The sequence below is a fragment of the Anomaloglossus baeobatrachus genome, chromosome 5 (genome assembly GCF_048569485.1).
Source record: "Anomaloglossus baeobatrachus isolate aAnoBae1 chromosome 5, aAnoBae1.hap1, whole genome shotgun sequence".
NCBI lineage: Eukaryota > Metazoa > Chordata > Amphibia > Anura > Aromobatidae > Anomaloglossus > Anomaloglossus baeobatrachus.
In genome coordinates, this window is record NC_134357.1 from 154,705,517 (window position 1) to 154,729,535 (window position 24,019).

The 24,019-nt window shown below is 47.6% G+C and overlaps 1 protein-coding gene across 3 annotated transcripts in view; it reads left to right on the plus strand.

Moving 5' to 3' along the window:
* Positions 1-1,353: 1,353 nt before the first annotated feature.
* The window catches only part of CCSER2 (coiled-coil serine rich protein 2), a 230,710-nt gene continuing 208,044 nt past the window's right edge, over positions 1,354-24,019 (plus strand). The window contains exon 1 of one of the 3 annotated variants that reach the window (XM_075348981.1): positions 1,354-1,596. The gene's annotated coding sequence lies outside the window, so the exon portion shown is untranslated. The remainder of the gene's footprint in view (positions 1,597-24,019) is intronic. The other 2 variants (XM_075348982.1, XM_075348979.1) reach the window with 2 other exon arrangements.

Genomic DNA, 24,019 nt, shown 5'->3' on the forward strand with positions numbered 1-24,019 from the left:
TATGCTGCTGCTCCTCGGTATGCTTCTCCTCCTCGGTATGCTGCTGCTCCTCGGTATGCTGCTCCTCCTCGGTATGGTGCTGCTCCTCGGTATGCTTCTGCTCCTCGGTATGCTGCTCCTCCTCGGTATGCTGCTGCTCCTCCTCGGTATGCTGCTGCTGCTCCTCGGTATGCTGCTGCTGCTCCTCGGTATGCTGCTGCTGCTCCTCGGTATGCTGCTGCTCCTCGGTATGGTGCTGCTCCTCGGTATGGTGCTGCTCCTCGGTATGCTGCTGCTCCTCGGTATGCTGCTGCTCCTCGGTATGCTGCTGCTCCTCGGTATGGTGCTGCTCCTCCTCGGTATGCTGCTGCTGCTCCTCGGTATGCTGCTGCTGCTCCTCGGTATGCTGCTGCTGCTCCTCGGTATGCTGCTGCTCCTCGGTATGGTGCTGCTCCTCGGTATGCTGCTGCTCCTCGGTATGGTGCTGCTCCTCGGTATGCTGCTGCTCCTCGGTATGGTGCTGCTCCTCGGTATGGTGCTGCTCCTCGGTATGGTGCTGCTCCTCGGTATGCTGCTGCTCCTCGGTATGCTGCTGCTCCTCGGTATGCTGCTGCTCCTCGGTATGATGCTGCTCCTCGGTATGCTGCTGCTGCTCCTCGGTATGCTGCTCCTCCTCGGTATGCTGCTGCTCCTCGGTATGCTGCTGCTCCTCGGTATGCTGCTGCTCCTCGGTATGATGCTGCTCCTCGGTATGCTGCTGCTCCTCGGTATGCTGCTGCTCCTCGGTATGCTGCTGCTCCTCGGTATGCTGCTGCTCCTCGGTATGGTGCTGCTCCTCGGTATGGTGCTGCTCCTCGGTATGGTGCTGCTGGTCCTCAATATGACGGTACTCCTCGATATGGCCTCCTTGTCCCCATTTACACATAAAGACATGAAAAGCATAAGCATAGACAACACATATCTGGTGTTTCTGGAAGCCACTGATACAGGAAAATCTATAAAATCTCAATAAAACGTGAACAAATCTGATGTATTAAAAAAATCAGCGCTCAGTACATACACAGCGGCACAAATAAAAAAAGCCTGACTCCCCAGAAAGGGGGAAACAAGACAATGCAGAAAGCGTGCTGTGCTCCGGCCACAAATCAGTGCTCCGCCCACCGGCGCCACACAAGGATGTGACTCGCACACATTGCCCCGGGACCGGCAGCGGCCATGAATGAAGCGCGGCCATGAATGAAGCGCGGCCACGAATGAAGCGCGTCCCCGCCGGCAGTTCCGCGCGCCCACGGTAGCTCCCAGCAGCACCGCGCGCCGCACAACCTTCTGACTGTGACGCAAATACAACGTGCCTGCGCTTCCAGAACACAAGCAGCCGGCAGACGCGCATGCGTGATCTGAAGACTCAACGTTACGTCACACACGTGCCCGAGCGCCAGGGCGAACATTGGCCAGTGCCCGGTGTCCTGACAGGGCAGAGTCACTAGGACACCCGGGAAGGGAGAGTCGGGAGCGGCGGCCGGGGATGGCTGTCCGTCAGCTGCACCGTCCTCTGTAGTGGAAGGAGGGATGTGACTGAGACACGGGAGGAGGCTAACGGGCACCGCCAGCCCAGAGGTAGGTAATGTGGGGGCTGCGTCAGCGGTGGGGGCGGGGAGAGGGCAATCAGGAGCTGCCATCTCACCTTCACGACTGACACGTCTGCTGTCACCACATCGTCACCTGACCGGGGGCATCAGGGCTGATGTGCACTCGTGATCAGCAGGGAACATGAGCAGTACAGAGCAACCCATATGTAATGTGTATGGCCACAACTCCCATCATCATCATCACATCATACACACAACTCCCATCATCATCATACACACAACTCCCATCATCATCATCATCATCATCATCATCACATCATACACACAACTCCCATCATCATCATCACATCATACACACAACTCCCATCATCATCATGGGCACAACTCCCATCATCATCACCACATCATACACACAACTCCCATCATCATCATCATACACACAACTCCCATCATCATCATACACACAACTCCCATCATCATCATCATCATCATACACACAACTCCCATCATCATCATACACACAACTCCCATCATCATCATACACACAACTCCCATCATCATCATCACATCATACACACGACTCCCATCATCATCATACACACGACTCCCATCATCATCATGGGCACAACTCCCATCATCATCACCACATCATACACACAACTCCCATCATCATCATCATCATCATCACATCATACACACAACTGCCATCATCATCATACACACAACTCCCATCATCATCATCATCACATCATACACACAACTCCCATCATCATCATACACACAACTCCCATCATCATCGCCACATCATACACACAACTCCCATCATCATCATCATCACATCATACACACAACTCCCATCATCATCATAATCACATCATACACACAACTCCCATCATCATCATCACATCATACACACAACTCCCATCATCATCATCACATCATACACACAACTCCCATCATCATCATACACACAACTCCCATCATCATCATCATCACATCATACACACAACTCCCATCATCATCATACACACAACTCCCATCATCATCATACACACAACTCCCATCATCATCATACACACAACTCCCATCATCATCATACACACAACTCCCATCATCATCATACACACAACTCCCATCATCATCATACACACAACTCCCATCATCATCATCATACACACAACTCCCATCATCATCATACACACAACTCCCATCATCATCATCATACACACAACTCCCATCATCATCATCATACACACAACTCCCATCATCATCATCATACACACGACTCCCATCATCATCATACACACGACTCCCATCATCATCATACACACGACTCCCATCATCTTCATCATACACACAACTCCCATCATCATCATCATACACACAACTCCCATCATCATCATCATACACACAACTCCCATCATCATCATCATACACACGACTCCCATCATCATCATACACACGACTCCCATCATCATCATACACACGACTCCCATCATCATCATACACACGACTCCCATCATCATCATACACACGACTCCCATCATCATCATACACACGACTCCCATCATCATCATACACACGACTCCCATCATCATCATACACACGACTCCCATCATCATCATACACACGACTCCCATCATCATCATACACACGACTCCCATCATCATCATACACACGACTCCCATCATCATCATACACACGACTCCCATCATCATCATACACACGACTCCCATCATCATCATACACACGACTCCCATCATCATCATACACACGACTCCCATCATCATCATACACATAACTCCCATCATCATCATCACATCATACACACAACTCCCATCATCATCATCATCACATCATACACACAACTCCCATCATCATCATCACATCATACACACAACTCCCATCATCATCATCATCACATCATACACACAACTCCCATCATCATCATCACATCATACACACAACTCCCATCATCATCATCATCACATCATACACACAACTCCCATCATCATCACCACATCATACACACAACTCCCATCATCATCATCATCACATCATACACACAACTCCCATCATCATCACCACATCATACACACAACTCCCATCATCATCATCATCACCGCATTGATAAGGCCGTAATTTAGGTTGATGCAATCTAATCATGCATCCCTCTTAAACTGTCTGCAGTCCAAATTATGAGTCACTCGTGGTAGCATGCATTACCCTCTCTTTCACTCACACCAGAGAGACGTGCTCAGATATGAATAGAAAGTAAGACTGATTTATTTCCGGAAGTGTTACAAATATATATAACCTTATTGGCTAGGTGCCAAGAATACGTAACACGTCTCCTATTGGATAAAGTAGAACAGCTTATTCTGTGATATACAATTTACTGTAATGTGCTTGGTTCCTCATTTATATTAAGCAATGTCAGCATGATTCACTGGTCACAAGAATAGCCCAGACTGTCTGAGTTTGATGTCCAAATACAGAACTAGGTGGGGTACACAGTCTGAAACAGCATCTTAAATCTTGTCCTTTATGGATATCTCCAATGATAATTCTTATATACTTATATACTCATAATCGCATCCCTAACAGTCCCCCCTTTGGAGATAGCCAAAAAGTCTTTCCTTACGTTTCCAGGTCTATTGATCTGTCCTAATGCTGATGGTTACATCACTCACATACGAGATACCCCATCCCTTGTGGATGAATCTCCCCACCCAACAGACTATGCATAGGAAGCCAGATCCTGATCGTATTCTCTAGACTGTCCTCATGGCTATGTTCCGCTGGCCCACGTTATTCAGGAAGGGGGAACGTGGCAGTAGTCCTCTAATGGGCTAATATTTATCAGGGTTGGTTTCTCTCAGAGTCTCATGCTCCTCAGTCCTCAGGCGGTAATGGTGGGACATCAAAGGTGGGATGTAGAGTCGTCTTCCAGTCCACATGCTTAGATATCATCATCCTGGCACAAAGTATCGGGTAGAAGAGGGAAGACAGCCATCTCCTGGTCTCAGGCAGGTCCGACATCTTTGTAGTGGAATGCATGGATCTTCGTCCGAAGAAAAAGAGTGAGAGAAGAGAGAGAGAAAGAGAGAGAGAAAGATTGAGAAGAGAGGGAGAGAGAGAGAGGAAAAGAGAAAAGAGAGAGGAAAAGAGAGAGGAAAAGAGGAGAGAGAAAAAGAAAAGAGAGAGAAATCTAGATCTGGTTGGATCTGGAGGAGAAAACTCAAAAACGTGTATTAGGCACATGTTTAAACAAACAACAAGCTTAGTTGAAGTATCTGGGGGTACTTCTAAACAGGATTTCATAGGGTCTCAACCTAGTGATCCCTGCTGGGGTGTGTCTGACACTGAACAATGCAAGGGGAAGACTCTCATGCCCTTGCTTTCTACACTGCCCCATCCTCCCAACCTTCCCTCTATTCTGTGGCTGGTATGGGGTGTGTAGAGTCAGTTCTGTGTCTAAGGCCTGCCATATCTCTTTGGCTGGCAGTGAAAGCAGGTCACTAGCCACTTTCTATGGTCTCCGGGAGCCCACAGCTGCACCCTATCTCAGTCCTCTTCTTCTTCTGGGACTTGCTCTTGTAGGGTCAGGACAACGTTTTCTCAAGACTTTCCATCCTTCCTTTCTTCTTCACATCTGGGTCATTCGAAAAGCACAGATTGACTGACTGTTTCTCTCGTAAGTGGTCTTGGGGCTTCTTTGGATGTTCTGTCAGTGAGGGCACTTCTTACTGCTTCCCTTGACTCATCTAATGTAGGCCTCAACCCTGCTCACCGCGACCCTGTCTGGCAATAGCAAAGCTTCCATCCGTTCTTCTATGGCCTCATGGCGGCGTACAGGTTCATTGGCAGTGATCAAGTCTCTTGCCCTCCACAGAGTAGATGCTGGCTGCCATCTTGCAGGCTTCAGCGAGAGCACATACATCTGCTTCTTCACAGACAGGCATGCGGGTAGCGACTGCTCTATCAGCACAGCGTCTTCTGCTACCAGCACCATACCCATGTGGAACCGTCTTCTTGATGCACATCTTGATCCATCCGCAAAGGGGTTAAGTCAGGGTCCAAAGGTGTTAAGTCAGGGTATCGAATCCAGAGTTTCAGCTATGCCAGAGTCGACTACCTCTTCCACCAAGGTGTCAGAGGTGGGACACTCCCCCCTTGGAAGAGGGAGAAGTTCAGCAGGATTAAGGACCGCACACCGGGAGTTGGTGACTTTGTCAGGGAGCAGTGATGTCATACGGGCACTGATCTTCAACTGGTGCTTTAGGTAGGTGTTCAATCTGGCTGAGTAGTGTTCAAAGGACTGCTATCTTCTTCCATGGCAAACAGGTAGAATGACTTCTGGGCTGGAGATGACATGATGATACTCTTCAGGTGACTGTAACTGTAACTCAGGTGACTGTAACTCAGGTGACTGTGACTGTAGCTCATCTGTATGCGGGGTGATCTTGTAAGCTGCTAGATTCATCTCCATACGTCTTGCCATTTGAAGGAGGGTGTCTTGGTCTTTACCAGCTGTAGTTTACATGTGGGATATCATCATCCTGATACAAAGGACTATACCCAGGTTTGTAAGAAAGAGCAATGAGTGTAACTTGGGGTCAGGAGAACACTGAAATTCTAAAAACTAAGATCCCCTAAAACCCCAGGGAAAGAGAAAAGAGCACAAGAGGGTTTGGAAACTACCAAGCAGCACCCCCTGACTACATCTACACAACTAGGAAAAAGCAGTGGAGCGTATCTACTCTACCTCTCCTGTGCTGACCCTGTAACTGGGGGCCCTGCACTCTCCCTCATCCCGACGGTAGACCTGATGGTGGTCAGGGCCGAGCCTCCAGCGTATCCCTATCTCCTGTCAGACCCTGCAAACTAAGACACAAAGGATTACTGGGTGCTGCCAACGAAAAACTCTAATATATGTCAACTCCTGATGATCAATGTCCCCTTGGGACCACATGAACCTCCACCCTCTCTATCAGGGAACTGAGATTGTGCAAGATATCAGGCAGGATAACATACAAGTGAGAATATCTCAAACCAGGCTAAGCAGCAACTGCCATAGGCAGAAAAATATTCACTGTCCACCAGGACTAATAGTGAGCAGTCTATATGGTCTACTAAATTGTATAAAACGGAGTGTGTGTTTCAGGTCCCTATATCCCCCCTCTGCAGTCCCTGCTTCATCAGCAATAAACAGAGCAGTGGCTGTAGCTGCTAAAACAAAAATAGGGAACTGGGTGTCGGCTGGACTAAAATGGCGTCTAAAGATGAACTATGTAGTGTCTGAGTTAAAACGTCCACTAAAGATAATTACCGATAAGAAACAGCCGCTAAAAGAGGAAGTAGGTGTTGGCCAAAAATGGCGTCTGAAGAGTCCTGGGAGGGACATGTATTGTGACATCTACATTCAGGAGGTATTCAATCTGTCACCGGGAATATGGATTATATAGGGACCCCTGGGCTGACCCTGTAACTAGGGACCCTGTACTCTCCCTCATCTCGACGGTAGACCTGATGGTGGTCAGGGCCGAGCCTCCAGCGTATCCCTATCTCCTGTCAGCCCCTGCAATAACTATCCCCATACCATACCCCACCCAGGGCTGAGTAAAACACTGAGTGACAGAAAGAAATCTACATTCAGAACAGAAAATAATGGAATAATGGGGTGGGCTTACGTGGACACAGTGCTCCACAGACAGGTAAAATACACATAGCGTATTCAGTGTCAGCTAACCTCCCCCCCTTTTGGGAGAATTCTCCATTTCAACACACTGAAATAGAAACTAACACTTCCCTTTTTTTTTTTCTTTCTTTTCAACTCTCCTACGGTGTTTCACACCAAAAACTGCGTACATTATACATAAAACATCTTCCAGTGTCACTTGGGTGATAAGGTACATACACCCTCACTGCAAACCTGGCTCCATTTCTGGCCAGAAAGAATCCCCAGCTTTAATCTGGGTGAAAACATCCTTCAGGGAAAACTATATATGAGATATTATGTCAGAGAGAGAATTCACGATATACATACACCTCCATGAGAACGGTCTATCGAATACTCAATAATTCCGATTAAGACCAAAGTGTAGGGGTCTTCCCCAATGTATTCAATTCTAGGTAAGAATACATTGACATCCACTAAAACAAGACCAGTGAGTACGCATACAACGTTCAACTCACTGCTTAGCATGAAAACCGTACCAGGTAACAGTCAGGGCTCTTTCACCCACTTTTTCCTTAACACTGCACCGGTACATCAGGTCCAAGGTATCAAACATCAATTATTGATGACACGTCACTCATAGGTGTATATATCTCAGTGTTCCTTCACAAGGACTGCAGCCTCTTGAGGCTTCCATGTCACATATTTAGGGCGTTCTTGTCTGGGACTATCGGAATAATGGTGCGATGCCATGTGTGGCCTGACGTCCTCAAATAAGGACAGCACCTGTGGTTTACCTCTACTAGGGACAGTGTTGGTGGTGGGGTGGATCATTGTTAAATCATTGTCATCTTCCTGCCCCCCCTCGGTGTCTTCTGCTGCTCCAGCAACAAATAGGCCAGTGGCCTTGGGACTGAAGATGGCTGGAAAAGGGAACTGGGTGCGGCCCAACCTGAAATGACGTCTGGGCAGGCTAGGGAGGGCGTTTGGTGGGCAGGGGGACAAACTACACAAGTCCAACCCTCTGGGGACGACTTATGAGGAGGGGGGCGTTGTTTCCTAATGGGCTTGGCCACTTCCTGAGATGCCATTTTCTGATCTGGCGCAATATAGAAATATCTACTATGCCAATTTTCTAACATCTTTTGACGTTCTATACCATGCCTCAGCATCCATAAGGAGATCTTTATCTTTCAAGATCCCTCGCTTATTTAACAAAACTTGACAGGTGTGGACTGATTAGACCCCATGCTTCAAAGGGTATACAACCCAAAACTAACACGTCAATCTGGATGTCTGCTATGCCGTAATCCACTTCCTTTTCTGGACCAGCGATTTTACACATCCACAGAATACACAGAATTTCTATCTCAGTCCACAGACCAGGTTGTCTTACCAGGAAGAGGTGTCACGTGGGTGATAGATACTAAATTCACCCTCACTATCTCTTACTTCATGTACCAGCAACCTCTGTTCACACTATATACACCTTATTTGAACGGTCCGTCCAGAACATCAATAATACTGTTTAAAACCAAAGTCAAGGGATTTTGCCAATGTTCCTCCTACCTAGGATCGCGGAGAACATCAAATACAGTCAGGGTCTCACCATGACGCTGTACCGGCCAAAACCAATCCCCCTATCGTCTCCTCTCTGTGGAAGACGCACTAGGATACAGTCAGGTCGCTTACCGTAACTCTGTACCTAGCCTTCAGTCTTTCAATTACTGACTATCAACCGGACACGTTACACACCCGTATATACACTATATACTCAAACAGAATACTTCAAAGGTACATTTTTTCCAGTTTCTCCTTCACTCATAGAGTAAACCAGCTTCAATATACTTCAATATATCAAAGTATATTCCCGTGACACAACTTCCTCTTTTATCGTAACCTGCAAGTACGAACGAACAAAGCACATAGAACTTCCTCTTTTTGCAGCCCACCTCGCTGCAAACAAACACAGTGATTAGAGCGACACCAGCAAGTATTCCACCTGCTGCAAATAGACAGACATTTTTACACAGGTAGACACAGGTCAATACAATGACATAACAATAAGGACACTATATACACCATCCAGGTGGCTGATCTCACCTGCAGATATAACCATATATATCCATATATATGTATCCAGCGTATATCACAACTTCCTCATTTTCCTCTACTTTCAACTCAGAGAAAAACGAAACTATAGAACTTCTGCTTTTCTTAAAGAGCAGACAAAAACCACATTACATAAATTACAGACAGCTTAAGGTGAACCTGACCACCTTGGTGTGAGATCTCTTAGGACGGATTATCTCATGCGAGATGGCGGTCATTAGGTGTCTAGACTGGGACAGCCCAACCCCCCCTTCGAAATGCAAGTACACGCATGAGGTTTGCAAGGTGAGATTATACAAATGATCTCACCTGCAGCTGGAGTTGCGCAATTCTCCACCTCTCGTGTAGTTGCCTTCCGACTGAAGGTGTCAGCACGGCCGTCCGCCATCCAGAGCTCCGTCCTAAGGTTCGTTGGGCGCCAAATGATAAGGCCGTAATTTAGGTTGATGCAATCTAATCATGCATCCGTCTTAAACTGTCTGCAGTCCAAATTATGAGTCACTCGTGGTAGCATGCATTACCCTCTCTTTCACTCACACCAGAGAGACGTGCTCAGATATGAATAGAAAGTAAGACTGATTTATTTCCGGAAGTGTTACAAATATATATAACCTTATTGGCTAGGTGCCAAGAATACGTAACACGTCTCCTATTGGATAAAGTAGAACAGCTTATTCTGTGATATACAATTTACTGTAATGTGCTTGGTTCCTCATTTATATTAAGCAATGTCAGCATGATTCACTGGTCACAAGAATAGCCCAGACTGTCTGAGTTTGATGTCCAAATACAGAACTAGGTGGGGTACACAGTCTGAAACAGCATCTTAAATCTTGTCCTTTATGGATATCTCCAATGATAATTCTTATATACTTATATACTCATAATCGCATCCCTAACAACATCATACACACAACTCCCATCATCATCATCATCACATCATATACACAACTGCCATCATCATCATCATCATGACATCATATATGCACAATTGCCGCCATCATCATCACCTCACATATACAGAAAACTCCCATCATCCTATTATATATAGAGCACACTCCCATCATCCGCAGCCATCTGTCCCCGCCTGTAGTGATGTCATAATATGATGTCACATTGGACCCTCAGATTGTTGGTTGTAGTCTGCCACCTATTTGCCTCCCTGGCGTTTGGGGGACTAATAGGTTTTGCAGCTCCACCATAATAATTGGATGTCACTTTCTGCCACTTGTTTTTGTTGCTGACAGGTGCTGTCTACACTTTGTCTGCACTGATAAATAGCGTCTCGCCACACAGCTGTTCAGGACGGGACAAGTGACGGGAGCGTAGAAGCCAGTGACCTAGGAATCCTAATTCCACTTTAGTCACAGATCTGGCCTTAGTGGTGTCTGCCGATGAGGTGGTCAGCACACCACTGTATATGGTTATAGGTGGCCTCTTCTCCATGTAAGGGTGGTCAGCCCAGCACTGTCTATCCTCAAAGGTGGCCACTGCTTCATGTAAGGGTAGTCAGTCCAGCACTGTCTATCCTCAGAGGTGGCCTCTGCTTCATGTAAGGGTAGTCAGTCCAGCACTGTCTATCCTCAGAGGTGGCCACTGCTTCATGTAAGGGTAGTCAGTCCAGCACTGTCTATCCTCAGAGGTGGCCACTGCTTCATGTAAGGGTAGTCAGTCCAGCACTGTCTATCCTCAGAGGTAGCGTCTGCTCCATGTAAGGGTAGTCAGTCCAGCACTGTCTATCCTCAGAGGTAGCGTCTGCTCCATGTAAGGGTGGTCAGCCTAGCACTGCATATGGTTAAAGGTGGCCTCTGCTTCATGTAAGGGTAGTCAGTCCAGCACTGTCTATCCTCAGAGGTAGCGTCTGCTCCATGTAAGGGTAGTCAGTCCAGCACTGTCTATCCTCAGAGGTGGCCACTGCTTCATGTAAGGGTAGTCAGTCCAGCACTGTCTATCCTCAGAGGTAGCGTCTGCTCCATGTAAGGGTGGTCAGCCTAGCACTGCATATGGTTAAAGGTGGCCTCTGCTTCATGTAAGGGTAGTCAGTCCAGCACTGTCTATCCTCAGAGGTAGCGTCTGCTCCATGTAAGGGTGGTCAGCCTAGCGTTGTCTATCCTCCGAGGTGACCAGTGCTGAATGTAAGGGTTATTAGCCCACGCACTGTCTATCCTGAGAGGTGACCTCTGCTCCATCTGTCTGCACATTATATCCGCCAGGGTCAGGACAATGATTAGGCTTCACACAGACTCCCAGAGGTATGCTTGGCCTTTTTCACAATATTTTATTTTTCTTAGCATAGATTTGGGATTGGCAGAAGAACAGAAAATAATAATCCCAAACATCTTCCAAGATCGGATGCTGAAAAAAACACGTGGAAGGAAATGGCAATTATATTGCTATATAAAAGCCCTTACTTGCAGGTACATGTAGCGCTGGTGTCCCTGCACCACTCGACCCCCTCTCCGAAGGGGCACACGCTTACTCGTCGCCGCGGCTGACTCTTACCAGGCTGCTTGGCGTCCCTGCAATTCTCCACGTGGGTGCTTCCTGCTTCCTCCTTCCTCCTCTCAGGGCCTGTCCACGCGGCACAGGTTCTTCAGGAGTGCTTCTAGGATGTGCGTGTGCGCCGCTGCCCTTTTTTTAAAGGGCCAGCGCGTCATTCCCTGGAAGTGCCTCTCAGCCTATCGCTGTGAGGTACTGGTTACTTAAGGCACTCACCCACTAGGTGAGGTGCCTGATCAATGTGTTGAGTTAGTGATTTTGTTCCCTAGCCAGCTAGTTGTCAGGTCCTCCTGTCAGTCCAGCCCTGTTGGTACCTGGTTCTCGTCAGTCCGGCCCTGTTGGTACCTGGTTCTCGTCAGTCCGGCCCTGTTGGTACCTGGTTCTCGTCAGTCCGGCCCTGTTGGTACCTGGTTCTCGTCAGTCCGGCCCTGTTGGTACCTGGTTCTCGTCAGTCCGGCCCTGTTGGTACCTGGTTCTCGTCAGTCCGGCCCTGTTGGTACCTGGTTCTCGTCAGTCCGGCCCTGTTGGTACCTGGTTCTCGTCAGTCCGGCCCTGTTGGTACCTGGTTCTTTTACCTGGCCGTGCCATCTGCCTCAGCCTCTTCGGTGATCCCAGCTTTACTAGTGACTGTGTCAGTCTACCCCAGCTGTGCCATCTCTCTCAGCTGCCCCGGTGGTTCCTGTCCTTGCTAGTGACTGCCTGTCCGTCCTGGCTGTGCTTTCTGCCTCAGCTATCCTGGTGGACCCTGTCTATGCTAGAGACTCAGCCTGTCAGCACCTGTGTCCGTATATGCGCTGGGGGTCAGCTGCCACAGTCTCAGCCCTGGAAGTTGCACCTGGTGTTCGCTTCATGGTGGGCACTTCGTCAAGCCCCTCGCACTAAAGGCTAAGCCTGGGACCCCCCTGTGGTCCAGTGGGTCCACTGCAGCTCGCTGCTTCACCATTTCCGGTGGTGAGCATTACAGCAACCATCAATGGAGAAGGTCATAGTGCCCCCATAACAAAAAGATAGGAGCTGCCAGGTGACTGCTCATCCTTTCTTGCCCCCATGGCCAGATGACTGCTCATCCTTTCTTGCCCCCATGGCCAGATAACTGCTCATCCTTTCTTGCCCTCATGGCCAGATGACTGCTCATCCTTTCTTGCCCCCATGGCCAGGTGACTGCTCATCCTTTCTTGCCCCCCATGGCCAGATGACTGCTCATCCTTTCTTGCCCCCATGGCCAGATGACTGCTCATCCTTTCTTGCCCCCATGGCCAGGTGACTGCTCATCCTTTCTTGCCCCCCATGGCCAGGTGACTGCTCATCCTTTCTTGTCCCCATGGCTAGGTGACTGCTCATCCTTTCTTGTCCCCATGGCCAGGTGACTGCTCATCCTTTCTTGTCCCCATGGCCAGGTGACTGCTCATCCTTTCTTGCCCCTATGGCCAGGTGACTGCTCATCCTTTCTTGCCCCTATGGCCAGGTGACGGCTCATCCTTCTCTTGCTCCCATGGCCAGGTTACCGCTCATCTTCTCTTGTCCCCATGGCCAGCTTACGGCTCATCTTCTCTTGCCCCCATGGCCAGGTAACGGCTCATCTTCTCTTGCCCCCATGGCCAAGTAACGGCTCATCTCCTCTTGCCCTCATTGCCAGGTTACGGCTCATTTTCTCTTGCCCCCAGGGCCAGGTTACCGCTCATCTTCTCTTATCCCCATGGCCAGGTTACGGCTCATCTTTTCTTGCCCCCAGCACCAGGTAACGGCTCATCTTCTCTTGCCCCCATGGCCAGGTAACGGCTCATCTTCTCTTGCCCTCATTGCCAGGTTACGGCTCATTTTCTCTTGCCCCCAGGGCCAGCTTACGGCTCATCTTCTCTTGCCCCCATGGCCAGCTTATGGCTCATCTTCTCTTGCCCCTAGGGCCAGGTTACGGCTCATTTTCTCTTGCCCCCATGGCCAGGTAACGGCTCATCTTCTCTTGCCCCCATGGCCAGGTAACGGCTCATCTTCTCTTGCCCCAATTGCCAGGTTACGGCTCATTTTCTCTTGCCCCCAGGGCCAGGTTACGGCTCATTTTCTCTTGCCCCCAGGGCCAGGTTACCGCTCATCTTCTCTTGTCCCCATGGCCAGGTTACGGCTCATCTTCTCTTGCCCCCAGCGCCAGGTTACGGCTCATCTTCTCTTGCCCCCAGGGCCAGCTTACGGCTCATCTTCTCTTGCCCCCATGGCCAGCTTATGGCTCATCTTCTCTTGCCCCCAGGGCCAGGTTACGGCTCATTTTCTCTTGCCCCCAGTGCCAGGTTACGGCTCATCTTCTCTTGCCCCCAGGGCCAGCTTACGGCTCACCTTCTCTTGCCCCCAGTGCCAGGTTACGGCTCATCTTCTCTTGCCCCCAGGGCCAGCTTACGGCTCACCTTCTCTTGCCCCCATGGCCAGGTTACGGCTCATCTTCTCTTGCCCCCTTGGCCAGGTTACTGCTCATCTTCTCTTGCCCCCATGGCTAGGTTACTGCTCATCTTCTCTTTCCCCCAGGGCCAGGTTACGGCTCATTTTCTCTTGCCCCCAGGGCCAGGTTACGGCTCATCTTCTCTTGCCCCCAGGGCCAGGTTACGGCTCATCTTCTCTTGCCCCCAGGGCCATTTGACAGATTACCTTTTCTCGCTCCCAGGGCCAAGTGACAGCTCTTCTTTCCTTGCCCCCATGGGACATGTGTTGGATATTACAATCTGTAGCCTGTCCTACCTGTTAGACCCGCAACACACATCCGTTTAATTTGTACGTGTGCGGTACGTATTTGCACGTACCGGAGACACGTACACACGGAGACCCATGTTATTCAATGGTAGATGGCACACACACGTAAAATCACATGGAACGTGTGTCCGTGTGGTAAGTAGGTGTGTGCGCTTTTCTACCCGGACGACATGTCCGTTTTTGGCCGGCAGCACGCATGCACGGACCCGCTAAAGTCTATGGGTCCGTGCCTGCACGGACCGCACACGGAGTATGTCCGTGTTCAGCACATTTCGTGCGTGTGCAGTTTTACACTAGCGATCTTATTTTTATTTTTTTTTTTTAAATTAAATTCAGTATACTTACCTTTCTTTCTGCTGTTCTCAGTCATACTTTCATTGGCGCTCGGTTTTTTTCTTCCCCCGGCTCATACCGCTCCCTGATCACCAGCGCGGCGAGGAACAGCTGTGCAGAGAATACGCGGCAACAATTACTTTGAATATGCCGGCCGCTCATTAATCAATCTCGTATTCCCTGCTTTCCCCACCCACAGACGCCTGTGATTGGTTGCAGTCAGACACGCCCCCCACGCTGAGTGACAGCTGTCTCACCACCCAATCACAGCAGCCGGTGGGCGTGTCTATATTGTGCAGTAAAATAAATAATTAAAAAAAACGGCGTGCGGTCCCCCCCAATTTTAATACCAGCCAGATAAAGCCATACGGCTGAAGGCTGGTATTCTCAGGATTGGGAGCCCCACGTTATGGGGAGCCCCCCAGCCTAACAATATCAGTCAGCAGCCGCCCAGAATTGCCGCATACATTAGATGCGACAGTTCTGGGACTGTACCCGGCTCTTCCCGATTTGCCCTGGTGCGTTGGCAAATCGGGGTAATAAGGAGTTATTGGCAGCCCATAGCTGCCACTAAATCCTAGATTAATCATGTCAGGCGTCTCCTCGAGATACCTTCCATTATTAATCTGTAAATTACAGTAAATAAACACACACACCCGAACAATCCTTTATTAGAAAAAAAAACACTAACACATTCACCAATTTAATCAGCCCCAAAAAGCCCTCCATGTCCGGCGTAATCCAGGATGGTCCAGCGTCGCTTCCAGCTCTGCTGCATGAAGGTGACCGGAGCTGCAGAAGACACCGCCACTCCTGTCAGCTCCAAGAAGCAACTGAGGTGAGTAGCGCGATCAGCTGAGCTGTCACTGAGGTTACTCGCGGCCAACGCTGAATACAGCTGATCGCGCTATTCCCTTCATTAGCTGCGTGGAGCTGACAGGAGCGGCTGTGTATTCTGCAGCTCCGGAGCTGGAAGCGACGCTGGAGCATCCTGGATTACGCCGGACATGGAGGGCTTTTTCGGGCTTATAAAATTGGTGAACAAGGCAATTTGTTAGTGTTTTTTTTTCTAATAAAGGATTGTTCGGGTGTGTGTGTTTATTTACTGTAATTTACAGATTAATCATGGAAGGTATCTCGGGGAGACGCCTGACATGATTAATCTAGGACTTATTGGCAGCTATGGGCTGCCAATAACTCCTTATTACCCCGATTTGCCAACGCACCAGGGCAAATCGGGAAGAGCCGGGTACAGTCCCAGAACTGTCGCATATAATGTATGCGGCAATTCTGGGCGGCTGCTGACTGATCTTGTTAGGCTGGGGGGGCTCCCCATAACGTGGGGCTCCCCATCCTGAGAATACCAGCCTTCAGCCGTATGGCTTTATCTGGCTGGTATTAAAATTGGGGGGGGACCGCACGCCGTTTTTTTTAATTATTTATTTATTTTACTGCACAGTAAAGACGCCCACCGGCTGCTGTGATTAAGTGCAGTGAGACAGCTGTCACTCAGCGTGGGGGGCGTGTCTGACTGCAACCAATCATAGGCGCCGGTGGGCGGGTAAAGCAGGGAATACGAGATTGATTAATGAGCGGCCGGCATATTCAAAGTAATTGTCGCCGCGTATTCTCTGCACAGCTGTTCCTCGCCGCGCTGGTTATCGGGGAGCGGTAACTATGAGAGAGGGCTGCTCACTTCAGTCACTCGCGGGATTAGCGGTCACTGGTGAATCCTTCACAGGTGACCGCTAATCAGTACGCGGCACACAGAGAGCCGCGGCATGACGATGAAGTCGGGTGAAGTTCACCCGAGTTCATTCTCATCGCGCAACCCTGTCTGCTGTCAGCCGACATGTATCAACGACATTGTGCAACACACAAACGGACATTCCACACGGACATTCCACGTACACATACACGGTCATTCAACACGCACACACGGCTCGCATACGCCATCACACGGATGCCATACGTACCGGAGAAGCGCTTAAAAAAAACGGAACATGGACCGTAAGACACGTACGTTTTTTTTGCGGAAGTGTGTTTTAGGCCTTACAGATCACCTACAGGAACACAGCAGGTTTCATCTGCTGTATTGAAATGGTTTGAATCTGCGTCTCAATCTGCATGTACATCCACATGGTATTGCATGCAGATATACCGAAGTATTTTTCTGGTAATACTGAGGATAAAATGAGCTTATGTTTGGATTTATGGAGTTGTGTATTTATGGCCGAGGAACTGGAGAGGTAAAATGGCAGAGGTTTGGGACGGTAAAACGCAGGAGGGCAGATAATGAATTTCAGTATGGTCAAAACTTCGCTGTGTGCAGTTGACAACTGCTGATCATGTTTGTCTCTTGATGTTGCGGCCGTTGGCCAGCCCGCGGAGCAGCGGAACTTCAGCGTTGTCTCTACTTGATTTCTTAAGTATAGGACTATAGTAGAGAGGAAGGAGGGCTTTGCACACTACGACATCGCAGGTGCGATGTCGGTGGGGTCAAATTGAAAGTGACGCACATCCGGCATCGCATGCGACATCGCAGTGTGTAAAGCCTAGATGATACGATTAACGAGCGCAAAAGCGTCGTAATCGTATCATCGGTGCAGCGTCGGCGTAATCCATAATTACGCTGACGCGACGGTACGATGTTGTTCCTCGCTCCTGCGGCAGAACACATCGCTGTGTGTGAAGCCGCAGGAGCAAGGAACATCTACTGGCGTCACCGCGGCTTCCGTAGGTTATGCTGAAGGAAGGAGGTGGGCGGGATGTTTACATCCTGCTCATCTCCGCCCCTCCGCTCCTATTGGCCGCCTGCCATGTGACGTCGCAGTGACGCCACACGACCCGCCCCCTTAATAAGGAGGCGGGTCGCCGGCCAGAGCGACGGTCGCAGGGCAGGTGAGTGCATGTGAAGCCAGCGTAGCGATAATTTTCGCTACGCCAGCTTTCACAAGATATTGTACCTGCGACAGGGGCGGGGACTATCGCGTGCGACATCGCAGCATCGGCTTGCGATGTCGCAACGTGCAAAGCCCGCCTAAGGGCCTGTGCAGACATTGCAAATTTGTCGCTTTTTTTCTGATTTGTTATAATGTCAGCAAAGTGAATGAAAATCATGAAGTCTCGTGCTCACATTGAGAATTTAAATCTGCATCACGTCAATTTTCAGCGTTTTTGCTGCCGATTTCACTCATACTTAGGCCACGTTCAGTATTTGGTCAGTATTTACATCAGTTTTTGTAAAGCCTGCTTTACACGAGTTGATCTATCGTGCGATAGCACGAGCGATCGTACCCGCCCCATCGTTTTTGCGTCACGGGCAAATCTCTGCCCATGGCGCACAAACTCGTTTAACCCCCGTCACACGTACTTACCTTCCGGATGACCTCGCTGTGGGCGACGAATGTCCACTTCCTGAAGTTGGAGGGACGTTCGGCGTCACAGCGACGTCACACGGTAGCCGGCCAGTAGAAGCGGAGGGGAGGAGCTGAGCGGGACGTAAACATCCCGCCCACCTCCTTCCTTCCACATAGCCGGCGGGTGCCGCGGGACGCAGGTAAGTTGTGTGATGTGTGATGCCACGGAAACTATGAACAACCAGCGCCATTTTAATTAAACAATTTTATGAAACCTAGCGACGAGTACACGACTCACGATTTGTGAACGATACTGCGTCGCTAGGAGGTGTCACACGAGATGACATAGTGTACGATGCCGAATGTGCGTCACGAAAACCGTGACCCCTGACGATGCATCGCGCGATAGATCGTCTCATGTAAAGCACCCTTAAGTCAAAACCAGAAGTGGGCAATAAATACAGAAGTGGTGACGTGTTTCTATTGGGTCATTCCGTGTCAAGTGGACCAGTTTTAAAAATCGTCCCCACTCGACGTTCTCCGATTTTGCTGAAAATTTATAAGGATGTACATGTATGTTTGAAAAGAGGTTCTGTAAATTTTTAGGGCCAGATCTCAAATATATTGGGCACTGTTGACCTTTCACTGGAGGCCCCCCCCCAAGCCTGCGGCTTCAGCTAAGAGGATTTTGCAAACTTTGGCACATAGCCATTAGAGTTCTATACTGGCTATGATGCTGAAATTTGGCATACTAGCTCAACTTTTGCTGCTAAACGCGATAAAATTATTACCGGCTATGACAAAACAATATTTCAGCCTCAATTTTGTGTCAAAGTAGCTTGCAAAACGCCTCGCATAAAATTTATGCCAAACTTTGCCCATATATAACTCAAGACCAAAAACCAATAGGAACTGGTGCTTTGCCCTGTACAACAAACATCTTCATGACTTTGCATTGCTGCAATATCACGGTCAAAGCATATGTATTTGTGGAAATATTCACACCCACATATGATGAAAAACTTAAAAAAAAACGAATTTTACCTATTTTTAGGTGAAATTTCCCAAAAAGGGTACCCCTAAAATATATTAATTCTGTTATCATTTGAAAGAGCACATTTTTCTCTACAAGGATCATTGGGGGGTTTTTTGGAGTCTCTCCATTTAAGAAAAGAAAAATGCCACTGAACATGGTGTTATTTATTAATACGCAATGAATGCTAACTGCACTATTCAAACCCTTGCGTTGGTCCATGGTGGTTATACCACAACCAATTCCCTAAGAATTGGTATTATAATCCTACAAGTAAAATATATCTTTGTACCGTGTTAGCCAGTAGAGATAAAAAAATTGTTTAAAAGAACAGAGAGTCCTCAGTGGTTGATACCTTTTAATGGCTAACTGAAAAGATGGTAATAATTGCAAGCTTTCGAGACTACTCAGGTCTCTTCATCAGGCATGGTATAACACAAAATCTGAAGAGTCACGTATTTATACACAACAGGACTTAGAATAGTGCAGTAAAAAAAAAAAAAAAAAAAAAAAAAAGAACAAGTTATATGAAACAGAACTATCTCTATGGCAGGGGGACAAGCTGTTCTAGCCATAAATACTGCTGCAGTTCAGTGTGAAAGTTTTATTGTCCTTTGATAAGGGTCTGGTCCAGGGCTGTGACACGCTCGGATGGTCAGAGGAGCACATCTTTTAACTGATGTAAAAAGACATGAATCCATGAGACACATTCATTCCTTCTCTGAATGTGTCAAAGGTCATCATAAGTTTGTACTCCCATAGTCTCCTGTCTCTCTGGGACTTGAAGTTTCCTTTCAATACCAGCAATTTCATGTCCATGATGCTGTGGTCTGGGTTACAAAAATGTTTGGCCACAGGTAGATCCATCCTTTTTTCTCTAATTGTGTGGCGGTGAGAATTCATCCTTGTCCTGAGCTGTTGTCCTGTCTCCCCTACATACAGACCCCCAGTTGGACATTTGGTACATATAATTAAGTACACCACATTGGTTGTGGTGCAGCTGAACGTACCTGGGATCTTGTAGTCCTGATGTGATCTGGGAATCTTTATCTTGTCCGTTGTCAATATTAATGGACAGGTCTTGCATTTTTTCTGGTTGCAGGGAAATGTTCCTGTTGGTGTTGGAGAGGACAGGGAGCTTCTGACAAAGAGTCACATACTTATACACAACAGGACTTAGAATAGTGCAGTAAAAAAAAGCTCCCTGTCCTCTCCAACACCAACAGGAACATTTCCCTGCAACCAGAAAAAATGCAAGACCTGTCCATTAATATTGACAACGGACAAGATAAAGATTCCCAGATCACATCAGGACTACAAGATCCCAGGTACGTTCAGCTGCACCACAACCAATGTGGTGTACTTAATTATATGTACCAAATGTCCAACTGGGGGTCTGTATGTAGGGGAGACAGGACAACAGCTCAGGACAAGGATGAATTCTCACCGCCACACAATTAGAGAAAAAAGGATGGATCTACCTGTGGCCAAACATTTTTGTAACCCAGACCACAGCATCATGGACATGAAATTGCTGGTATTGAAAGGAAACTTCAAGTCCCAGAGAGACAGGAGACTATGGGAGTACAAACTTATGATGACCTTTGACACATTCAGAGAAGGAATGAATGTGTCTCATGGATTCATGTCTTTTTACATCAGTTAAAAGATGTGCTCCTCTGACCATCCGAGCGTGTCACAGCCCTGGACCAGACCCTTATCAAAGGACAATAAAACTTTCACACTGAACTGCAGCAGTATTTATGGCTAGAACAGCTTGTCCCCCTGCCATAGAGATAGTTCTGTTTCATATAACTTGTTCTTTTTTTTTTTTTTTTTTTTTTTTTTACTGCACTATTCTAAGTCCTGTTGTGTATAAGTATGTGACTCTTCAGATTTTGTGTTATACCATGCCTGATGAAGAGACCTGAGTAGTCTCGAAAGCTTGCAATTATTACCATCTTTTCAGTTAGCCATTAAAAGGTATCAACCACTGAGGACTCTCTGTTCTTTTAAACAATTTTTTTATTATAATCCTATTAAGAATTGTAATAATGCTGTCTTTCGAGAATTGGCAGCCCCATCGCCTAGGAGCCATGGCCGATAGCCGTGCAAGGCAAGTCGCGGGTGGTCTCTTTATCGCAGGTTCTGAGGGTGGGTGTCTTTGCCTAGGATCCCAAGCCTAATATTGGGTATCTTTTATTGGTTCCCAAGCCATAATGTTCAGTCTAAGTGGTCTGGAATTGTTGCTGAATTTGCAACATAATGGGTTCAGAGAAGCTGTATTGTCGGCCCATTGCTGCTGCAGCTGGTGCTGGAATTATTGCAATGATCGACTGCTCGGGAATCCAGCATGTATCATTTCTCACAGGCCAGTGAAAGAAGCTAGCTGCTCCATGAGGATGTATAAAATGTATTAATGCATCATGGTCGGAGACTGAAATTTCAGAAATATTTCCAATCCACCAGTTCCTATCGTAAATGCAGGCAATGTATTGCCCTGGCTGGAGGTTTGCAATTGGCACAAAAGGCATTTCTGATCTGACAGATCCATCTACATGGGCAATGAAAGATGAAGGGTCATTTGACACCCTTGAAATGCCAATCTTTTTGTCATCAATTTCATTCTCCATCACTAAAAAATAAATAATATATGCATTAAAATGTAACAATAGTCAATAGGTTTATAGGTTTTTGATTATAATAGACATTTGCTAGCAACAATAGAACTCTGTAACATGTGATAAGAATCTGAAAATCAAACACAAAATCAATGCATTACGTGCATACATAACACCATGTTCAGTGGCATTTTTCTTTTCTTAAATGGAGAGACTCCAAAAAAACTCCCAATGATCCTTGTAGAGAAAAATGTGCTCTTTCAAATAACAGAATTAATATATTTTAGGGGTACCCTTTTTGGGAAATTTGACCTAAAAATAGGTAAAATTCATTTTTTTTTAAGTTTTTCATCATATGTGGGTGTGAATATTTCCACAAATACATATGCTTTGACCGTGATATTGCAGCAATGCAAAGTCATGAAGCGGTTTGTTGTACAGGGCAAAGCACCAGTTCCTATTGGTTTTTGGTCTTGAGTTATATATGGGCAAAGTTTGGCATACATTTTATGCGAGGCGTTTTGCAAGCTACTTTGACACAAAATTGCGGCCGAAATATTGTTTTGTCATAGCCGGTAATAATTTTATCGCGTTTAGCAGCAAACGTTGAGCTAGTATGCCAAATGTCAGCATCATAGCCAGTATAGAACTCTAATGGCTATGTGCCAAAGTTTGCAAAATCCTCTTAGCTGAAGCCGCAGGCTTGGGGGGGGCCTCCAGTGAAAGGTCAACAGTGCCCAATATATTTGAGATCTGGCCCTAAAAATTTACAGAACCTCTTTTCAAACATACATGTACATCCTTATAAATTTTCAGCAAAATCGGAGAACGTCGAGGGGGGACCACTGGTCCACTTGACACGGAATGACCCTATTATACTTTCCTCTGATTGTCCCCTCTTGGTTTTGGCCTAGAAATACTGATGTCAAATGCTGAATGTGTGAACGTGGCCTAATTGAGTGTGAAAGATCTGCACCAAAATGCATGTTTTGCCTTGCCAATAGATAAAGAAATTTCTGCACCAAATACTTTAAGGCTATGTGCCCACGCTGCGGATTTACCACGGATTTACCGCGGATTTACCGCGGATTTTCCGAAAATCTGCAGCAGCGGCACTTCCAAGCCATTTCAATGGCATTTTGGAAATGCTGTGTCCATGCTGCGGATTTTTCCGCGGCGGATTTGCCGCGGATTTTGATCCGGAAAAATCTGCAGCATGTCAATTATTGTTGCGGATTTTGGGTATAGAATGGGGGAAAAAAAAAAAATCTGCATCAAAATCCGCGGCAAATTCGCGGTAATCCGCGGTAAATCCGCGGCAAAAATAAGGTGCGGATTTGCCGTGAAAGTCGCAGATTTTCATGCAGAAAAATCCGCAGGTACATTCTACCGTGGACACATAGCCTTAGGAGTTCTCCACTACTTGGACCATCCCTTCTCATTCCCCATGTGCGCCTCCATAAAAGAACAAAGCCCAGTGATGTCACACATGACTTGCGAGCCCCGGGATCAGTCACCACCGCCTTCGGACGCAGGAGTCATTAACACGAATAAGCGCTGCGGCTGCCACTCATTTCCTGTTAAATATATAATGGTTCAAAGGTGGGGAGAGGGAAGCCGATGCTGATTGGACGTGGGCCTTGTGTGTATTAACCATGTCACGTGAGTTCCACCAACACGTGTTCCGACATCACTGGAACTGCGGTGGCGCTGGAGGTGAGTATAAGTTTTGTTTTTTATGGTGACACACATGAGGAATGTGAAGGAGGTTGTACAAGTAGTGGATAACCCCTTTACGTTGTGCACATTCCCTTAGTCTACAGGATTCCTTCTTATTTAGGCCATTGTTCACCCGCGGTGAGTATTTGCTGTACGGGTGTGCAGTGAAGAGTTTGGGCCTTGTAGTGTATTTTTCTCGGGTATCGCTGTGTCTTGTCTTTAGGTGTCTATAGGCCGTGCGGTTTGTCCCGAGTAGTGGATGGTAATCGGGCCTGCTTCTTCTTCTTTGCGCCAGATCTTCAGTGACTTGGGAATAGTACTAGCTCTCTTATTTCTTTTAGTTTTATAACTTTTTATGA